Source organism: Euphorbia lathyris, chromosome 9, assembly GCF_963576675.1.
Source record: "Euphorbia lathyris chromosome 9, ddEupLath1.1, whole genome shotgun sequence".
NCBI lineage: Eukaryota > Viridiplantae > Streptophyta > Magnoliopsida > Malpighiales > Euphorbiaceae > Euphorbia > Euphorbia lathyris.
In genome coordinates, this window is record NC_088918.1 from 50,922,723 (window position 1) to 50,932,781 (window position 10,059).

The following is a 10,059-nucleotide window of genomic DNA, read 5'->3' on the forward strand; positions in this document are numbered from 1 at the left end:
TTCTTTATCTTAAAAGGAACAAGTTTGTGATCAATTGTAATATTAAGAGTGTGCGTGCTGAGTGCTTGGTATTAAGTACTTAGTGATAGAGAAATCTAAGTGCTGGGTTGTAGCGCTTAGTAGGAGTTGAGTAGACGAATAGAGGAAGGTACTCTTGCATATTCAACTGCATGTAATCGGTTTGTGCTCTACCCTTAAAGAGCTCAGTATTGGATTCTAAAAGCCCGGAGGATTCTGGGGACTAGACGTAGGCGGATAGGCTGAACCAGGATAAGTGATACTGAGTAATTTCTAACTCTCTCAAATATATATATAAGTGCTTGTGTTGCTTGTTATATTTACTCAGCATATAAACTGTTTGAAACTGACACTGAGTAAATTGGAGTGCTGAGTTGGAAGCTAACCACACTAGTGTCAATTCCCAACTCTCAAGTGAAATAGTCTTAGTCAGCATCTGACTAAAGCTGTCTTACATTAAAATCGGCCAAGCTGACCAAAGCTGAGTTAATAAACTCACCAAAATTATTAAGTCAGCAAGATAAATTAGCGAAAAAGTTATATTAGTTCCTAACCCCCCCCTTGGAACTAATCACACGGGACCAACAAGTGGTATCAGAGCCTAAGCTCACTACTCAAAGATATAACTATCTTGAGCGGATCCCAATAAATGGCTGAGAACAGCACTCGTTTCCTTCCCGGGAACCAAACAACACAGATACTCCCTGAGGGATTATCTATTAGTCGGCCTCCCCTATTCTTTGGATCTAACTATACATTCTGGAAGAATAGGATGAAGAACTTTATCCAAGCCACAAACATGAGTGCACGGCTTGCAATAGTTCAAGGCCCATACGTGCCATATAAAACTGTTAACAATGAGAAAGTTGTTAAGAGTGAAACTGAGTGGTCAGAAGATGACCTTAGAAAACTTCAAAATAATGCTTCGGCTATCAATATGCTTCACTGTGCTTTAGATGCTGCAGAATACAATAAAATATCAGGTTGTGAGTCACCACAAGAGATATGGAAAAAGCTCGAGGTGACCTATGAAGGCACAAGCAAAGTCAAAGAGTCAAAGGTGAACCAACACATGAGATTGTATGAGCTGTTCGAAATGAACGACAACGAGGACATCTTCGGAATGAATGCTAGATTCACTAATATTATAAATGAGCTAAAAAGACTCGGCAAGAACTTCACTGAAGAAGAGCAAGTGAAGAAAATCTTGAGAAGCTTACCCAAGAGCTGGCAAGCTAAGAAAACTGCAGTAGAAGAAGCTCAGGACCTGACTACATACAAGTATGACGAGCTAATCGGATCTCTGCTGACTCATGAGATCTCAATGAAAAACTTTGAAGCTAAAGAGAAAGAAAAGTCAGAAGACAAGAAACAAAAATCACTTGTCATGAAAGCTGACTCGACCGAAGCTGACTCATCAGATGATGAGGAGATGGCCATGTTTACACGAAAAATGAAGAAGCTGTTTAGAAAGAATGAAAAGAACAGCAGAAGGCCATTCAGAAAAAATGACAGGTACAAAGCTGAGTCCAGTGACAAATACAAGAAGGACAGCTCCAAGCCTGTCACATGTTTTGAGTGCCACCAAACTGGGCACATCAAGTCAAGCTGCCCAAACCTCAAGAGAGATAAGAAGGGAAACAAGAAAGCAATGGTAGCAACATGGAGTGACAGTGATGAGTCAACATCATCCGAAGCTGACGCAAATGAAATGGCAAACATATGCTTCATGGCCGATGATGCTGACCACTCTCAATCTGAGCAAGTTGACCTCTCTGATGAAACTGACCAGGAGGTACACAACAATGAGGTAACATCCTTACTTTTGCTTAGAAATGAGATGATAAACGCCCTGAGTGATTTGTATGCGCTAACTAAAAAGTGCAATAAGAAAGTAAAGGCACTCAGCAGGCGGTGTGATGAGATTGAAGAGGTCAAGCTGAGTGACCTCCGATATCTTCTCAAGACAACTCAACTTTGCATAGCAACATGGAAATTATGCACAAGTTTGTCTCGGAGGTCCAATCAGATTCAAAGAAACTGAAAAAGGATGTCACTACCTTACAGAGCCAAATAAGAGGCTCAAATAAAAATAAACCCCATGCTGAGTACTCAAGTACTAGTCAGCATAAACAGTTCACACAGTGTGACTGTTGCGGGAAAAAGGGACACACAGGAGAAGTGTGTTGGTATAATAAGCGGACTGTTGATAGGGGTCAAAAACCCCTATCTTTGGGTACGGTTTTAGGACGGTTTTTAGAGTTATTTGGCTAATAAGCGAGCAATTCTCGCATTTAAATGCTTTTGTGTGAGTTAGTTAGGAATTGAGAACATTCTATTTACTTTTCGTCGTTTAGGCTCGTTTTGTAATCAATTTAGGCAAATACGGCCGAAATAGCATGCGTATTAGAATTCCGTTATCTTTTGAAGCTAATTGGTCAGTCAAAAGTCGCACCAAACGAAGCGTTTGCTCAAAATAAGCGATTGACGGATCAATTTGGCTTTTGGACTAATGTTTTCTGGAGTTTACGCCCCCACGAAGCCACGTTCGGCCCCACGTCTTCCTACACCAACTAGGACACGAAAATAGGTCAAAACGAGGCCCGAGACGCGTCTATAAATAGGATTTTTCAATTGTAATTAGATATCTTTCGTTTTTGTAAATTATTTTAGCTTTCCCCTTGTAATTCCTCTTCATCTTCTCCACCTTCCTCAACCTCCATTGAAGCTCCTTCAAAGCTTTCTACCGAGGAATTATCAAGGTCCGTCCTTAAGATCAAGTCGCCGGCTGCAGAGTAAACAGGTTCCCTGAAAGGGATTTTTGTATCTCCTTTTATCTTTCCATGTTTGTACTCTTTGATACAGTTGCTGAACTTGACTTATTGTATCTTGTGACAATTACTTTCGCCTTTAATAATAATTTAGCTCTTGTTTTGTTCTATGTTTATTGTCTAATCCTTGTCTTACGCTTTATTCAATTGGTTTAACTCATTCAAAAGCCCCAAAATCTAGTAGGCACATATTGCGAGCTGAATCTGACCTAGTCAGAGCCTAGGAGATTGACAAACTCTTAGTTGATTAAGCGCCAATTTACTGAGCCTTAGACCTAGTTTCGGCCTTAGGGAATCACGCGCTAGGAACCTCAGGAGGGTAAGTAGGGTTAATCGCCTTGAATACAAGTGACTCAGATTAGGTCTTTATTCAATAGACTTGATAATCTATCTTTATTATTATCGTTCATACCATGTTCCTTCGAATAGTTTCATTAATGAAAGATCAATTAGGGGTAGAGTAACTTAGTTAGGCATAGAATAACTTAGATAATTTAGTTAGAATTAGATAACTTAGCTAGGATTAGTATAATTCAACCTAGGAGTAGATTAATTAAACAAACCAAACTCAAAACCCCCTAAGCCTAGATAACATCCGAGACCAAGTAGCTTGATACTTGCAGAAATAAATCCTGTGGACGATAACCTGGACTTAAACCAGAAATTTATTACTTGATAACGACGGGGTACACTTATCCCTTAGTGAGGATTCTCCGGAATCCGCATCAACTGTCCAATGTGACTTCTGTGGAAAGAAAGGACATACCACAAAGGTATGTTGGCATGCTCAGCACAATAATGTTGACCACCCTCAAAGGGTAATTCATTGTGACTTCTGTGGTAAAAGTGGCCACACTATCAAAGTATGTCGTCACAAATTAAAACACGACTTTGCACCTGTTTATGCTAACAAACGAGGACCCAAAAAGAATTGGGTACCTAAAGATGAATAGTCTAAAATGCAGGTGAGCCTGAGATGCGTGGAGAAATCAAAATTGTGGTGTATAGACAGCGCATGATCGAGGCATATGACCGATGATGAAACTCAGTTCATCACACTAGAGCTTAAACGATGTGGAAGTGTAAGCTTTGGAGACAATAAGAAGGGTAAGATAGTCGGCTCAGGTACTATTGGAGGTAACCCAACTATTGAGTCAGTCTCCTTAGTTAAAGGTCTCAAATACAATATGCTCAGTGTAGCTCAGCTTTGCAAGAGCGACAGAAAGGTTGTATTTGATGATACTAAGTGTCAAATACTCGAGGGAAAAACAAACGAATTGATTTTAACTGCCCCTCGTGTAGACAATGTATACATGCTGAGTTTAGAAAAACAGTTTTCTAAAAATATATGCTTAGTGTCTAAAGAGGATAACTCCTGGCTATGGCATAGAACACTTGGTCATGTAAGCATGGATCTTCTTGCCAAATTAGCTAGAAAGCAACTAGTTGAGGGATTAACCAAACTTAAATTTGAAAAAGATCAATTGTGTAACGCTTGTCAGCAAGGCAAACAAACTAAGAAGTCATTTCAAAGTAAAAATATTGTCTCAACCAAGAGACCATTGGAATTACTACACTTGGATCTTTTCGGACCTATCCAGCCACTCAGCTTGGGAGGTAAGAAATTTTCCTTGGTCATTGTAGACGATTTCTCTCGGTACACTTGGATCATCTTGCTGAGTAGCAAGGATGAAACATTTGATATGTTCACCACATTGATCAAAAAGCTTGAAAATGACAAAGACCTAAGAGTAGCTCATATTAGAAGTGACAATGGTGGAGAATTCAAAAACCAGCAGTTTGATGAATTCTGTGAAACCAGTGGTATTGACCACAATTTCTCTGCTCCTAGAACACCTCAACAAAATGGGGTTGTTGAAAGGAAGAACAGAACAATTGTCGAAATAGCTAGGATAATGCTGAGTGAAAATAGGCTTCCAAAGTATTTCTAGGGTGAAGCTGTCCACACAGCATGCTACATTCTAAATAGGGCTTTAGTTAGACCTATTCTTAAGAAACCCCCATATGAACTTTGGAAAGGACGAAAGCCCAACATTGGCTACTTTCGTGCGTTTGGGTGTAAATGTTTCATACTCAACACAAAAGATAATCTTGCAAAATTTGATGCCAAAGCTGACGAAGCGATCTTTTTAGGGTACTCAACTAACAGCAAAGCATATAGGGTATATAATAAACGAACTCAGGTTATAGAAGAATCTATCCATGTTGAGTTCGATGAAGCTGACCCTGCAGGAAAGTCAACTCAGCTCACTGAAGATGAACCAAGCTCAGCTTCCGCTGATCAAAATGGAGCCTCTAAGTCATCAATACAAAGGCTGACCAAAGGTAAGCAAGAGATTGAAATAACCTTTGCTGACCAATCTATTCCTGCAGAGATTGTAGAAACACCTGTTTCAAACAACTCAACATTACCCAAAGAAATAAAAATTCCAAGAGGACATTCGGAGAAGTCCATTCTTGATGCTGCTGACAACAAGCTGATGATGAGAGATCAGCTTAGGAAGTATCTCAGCAATGTTGTCTTCGTCTCAGTGCATGAGCCAAAGAATTTTGCTGATGCTGGGCACGATGAATATTGGATCAACGCTATGCAAGAAGAGCTTGATCAATTTACAAGAAATGAGGTATGGGATTTAGTACCTAAACCTAGGAATCAAAAGACCATAGGAACTAAGTGGGTCTTTAGAAATAAACTAGATGAGCAAGGCAATGTAGTCAGAAATAAAGCCCGACTTGTAGCCCAAGGCTATAGTCAGCAAGAGGGCATTGACTACGGTGAAACCTTTGCACCCGTTGCTAGGTTAGAAGCTATACGAATACTGTGTGCCTATACTAGTTTTATGAACTTTAAATTATATCAAATGGATGTTAAGAGTGCATTTCTTAATGGCTTTATAAACAAAGAGGTATATGTTAGTCAGCCTCCAGGGTTTGAAGATCCAAAATTTCCAAACCACGTTTATAAACTCAAAAAGGCCCTATACGGCCTAAAGCAAGCTTCAAGAGCTTGGTATGAGAGGTTGACCAACTTCCTGCTGACTAGGAATTATGTCAGGGGCAAAGCTGACACAACCTTGTTCATTAAGAAAAAGGGTAAAATACTCTACTTGCACAAATTTACGAAGATGACATAATTTTTGGTGCTACTGACGATTCTATGTGGAAAGAGTTTAGCAAACAGATGCAAACTGAGTTCGAAATGTCTATGATGGGCGAACTCAACTTCTTCATTGGACTTCAAATCAAGCAAGGTAAGAATGGCATCTTCATAAGTCAGTCTAAGTACGCCAAAGAAATGTTAAAGAAGTTTGATATGGAAGAATGTAAACCCATATCAACCCCAATGGGTACTGACACGGTCCTTTGTGCTGACGAAAAGGGTAAGTCTGTAGACAGCAGGTTATATCGAGGTATGATAGGCTCTCTACTTTATCTTACTGCCAGTAGACCTGATATTCAGTAGTCAGTATGTTATTGCATAAGATATCAAGCTGACCCCAGGGAATCTCACTTAATAGCTGTAAAAAGAATTTTCAGATATTTGCAGAGCTCAGTTAATGCAGGTTTATGGTATCCAAATACAAGTGACTTCACACTGATTGGATATACTGATGCTGACTATGGACGAGATAAGCTAGAATGAAAAAGCACTTCAGGAGGATGTCAATTCCTAGGAAGTTGTCTAGTTTCGTGGTTTAGTAAAAAGCAGTCATCAGTAGCCTTGTCTACAACTGAAGCTGAGTACGTTGCTGCTGGAAGCTGTGTGGCCCAAGTCCTATGGATTAAGCAATAGCTTGAGGATTATGGCGTCAAAACAGAAACAATAAAAGTCAAATGTGACAACAAAAGTGTCATTGACTTATCTAAGAATCCAATCCAACACAGCAGGATGAAGCATGTCAGCATAAGACACCACTTCATCAGAGATCATGTACTCAAGGGTGAGATCAAGCTGACCTACGTATCAACAAATGAACAGCTTGCGGATATCTTTACGAAGCCCTTGGCTCGTGAGCAATTTAACATACTAAGGGAAGCTATCGGTATGTCTAATCCTCTTCAATAAATTCTATGTGCTAAATTGAGTGTTGAGTGATTACCATTGTAACCCCCTCACTTGGATCACATGATATCTCACACAATATCAGTTATAGACATGCTTTCAATTCTCAATCATATAAACTTCAATCTCATATAAACTTTACATATTATATATAAGAGAAAGCATTTACAATACACGTTTAAGTCATTATCCTACATAGAGGATTTACAAAACAAAAGTACATCACAAGACTCCAAAATGCCTAGATGAGAATGGACTGACACTGCTGGTGCGACCTTAAGCAAGAAGAACTCCACCTAACCTGTAAAATCTGTTGGCAAGGGGTGAGCTGCCTACTCAATAAACATATTACGCATATATGTATATACAAAAGTAATGTAAAGAGCACAAATCAAAATATATCATCAATACCAAGTTAGAATTTATTCACCTGTTTCACTTATTATAGTAATACTTATTTTAGAAAGGCCTTGCTGTACTTAGACAATATATATAAAATGGTCATTGGGCCCAATATGTATTCCGGCTCACTAAATTCGGAATACAATCATCTGTGCTACGGAGGAGTTACACTCAACTCACGTACTCATATATCTCAACACATGTGCTTCCGGCTCACAATATTCGGATAGCACTCTCAACTTGGACCATTTCACATATCCATCTAAACAAGCTCATATTCATTTATAATCCAACCATTATTCAGTTCCAGTATGTGCACAAGGCTCAACATGTCGTTTTTACTCATAACACTGCAACATACTCAATCATATCACTTTCTTATCAATCATGACGTATCACAAACACTCAAAAATTATCCACATCATTCACATCAGATTCAACCACATCTCACACTCAACAAGTCACAAGGCACAATACAGTCATACACATATATAAGCAATATGCTTACCGTCGCACTTGGTTCGATCTATTCAACACGATCGGGTATGTGTTCAGTTGCACCTTGCCCTCCTAATGTCACATAACATTTATACAATTAGCCTTAACATAAACTTAATGAAAATATAAACTAATGAATGCTATATGATTTACAAGACATTAACTCCACAAAGTTCATGCAATCTAATCCTTTTGTCTTAGATCATCACATGACCTACTTGCACACACTCTGCCATAACTCTCTCTATATAAATCCAAATGCCCTGTTTCTTGAACCTACTGAAACTAGACATATATGGGTATAACATATCCAAAATTCATATTAAGATAACTTCTACACAATCTATGGTATGCAAAATGATTCTGTCCTGTTTCCAGCCAAGAAACAAACTACCCAGATTTGCATCTACCATAATGCACTCAACCTAGCTCACAATACACACAATGTATTTCCAAATCCTTTTACAGAAATATACTTCAGGTAGTTAGGAACACTTTTGTATAAAGAAACTTTCTCAAATTCGGACTCTAAGGTCCTCAAAATGCTACATCAACATGGCTGCCTCACATGACATTCAATTTCGAGGCAGTCATGATCCATCTAGGTTTTCTTCCTCTATATATGGAATTAAAGTCCCATATTTTACAAAGGGTTTCATAACACATATAGGAACATAGTTTATTCTTTATGTATCTTCAAATTCGAACAATATCAATATGAAAAACATGCTCCAAAATGACTGAAAGCAGTACCCTAGATTTCTGTTTAGGGCACTTGATACATATCTTTTATTTGGACAGCCTATAACCACTTTAAACAACACCAAAACTCAATAAACTCAATCACAACTCATCCAAAACAAATCCTATGATCATACCTAGGTATTTCAGAATCTCAAACTCATAGAAAACAAGCTAAAACAACATACTAACCTTCAACTTGTGTCTATCACCTAGTATGCTTCCTAACTTGACTTGTTTGACTCGAAAATGGAAGAAATTGGAAGAGTTTTATTTGGAGGATGTTAGGGTATGAAAAGGGAAGGGTTGATGAAGCTTTTGTCGAAATTGTGGCTGGAAAGCATAAAGAATGAGTTGTGTACATCCATTTGAAATGAAGAGGTGCATTTTGTCTCAATCTTGGATGACACCTCGTGCTTAAGTGAGGTGCTTGCTCACAAAACTCATTTCCAGCCCTCCACAAGTCTAATTTGATCAATTAAGGACATATTCATTCATTCATTCATTTAAGTCCTAACTCAATTAACCAATCGTTACATCTTAACGACACATTAATCGTCTACTAATCGCATGATAATCGCATTATGCATACGAAACTTCCAATGCCAATTAGATGAATCTAAAATGTATGTATTCAATCATGAAAACATATATGAATGTGGGAAGATGTATATGTTAGGTTTTTAGGGATGTTACAGTTCTTCCCCCCTTAAAGAATTTCGTCCTCGAAATTCACTTACCAGAAGCTTCAAATAGGTAAGGATATTGTGTCCTCATATTTTCTTCTACCTCCCAAGTTGCCTCATCAAGTGTTTGATTATGACTTCATCTCACCTTAACCATTGGAATTTCACGGTTTATGAGTCGTTTCATTTCTCGTCCCAAAATCTCCAAAGGTTGCTCACGAATAGTCAAGTCTGTGTTCACTATTGCAATCTCAGGTTCAGGAATCATATGACTTGGGTCTGATCTATATCTTCTTAATACTGACACATGAAATACATCATGTATTAAAGACAATTCTGGTGGTAGAGCTAACCTATAAGCCAATGGTCCAACTCTCTCAATGATCTCATAAGGCCCGATGCATCTTGGATTCAACTTCCCTCTTTTGCCAAAACGAACTATTCCTTTCCATGGGGATATTTTTAAAAACACTTTATCTCCAACTTTATATTCCATTTCCCTTCGGTGCTGATCCACATAGGCTTTCTGACGTTCCTGTGCAGCTTTTAAATACTTCTTTATGACATTGATCTTCTCAACAGTTTCCTGGACTAACTCAGGTCCTTCCAATTGCCTCATTCCTTCAACATCCCAGCATATAGGGATTCTACACGGTCTTCCATATAATGCCTCATAAGGTGCCATGCCTATACTCGAATCATAACCATTATTATAAGCAAACTCCATAAGAGGTAAATGTATATCCCACTCACCTTGGAAATTAAGAACACAAGCTCTCATCATATCCTCTAAGGTCTG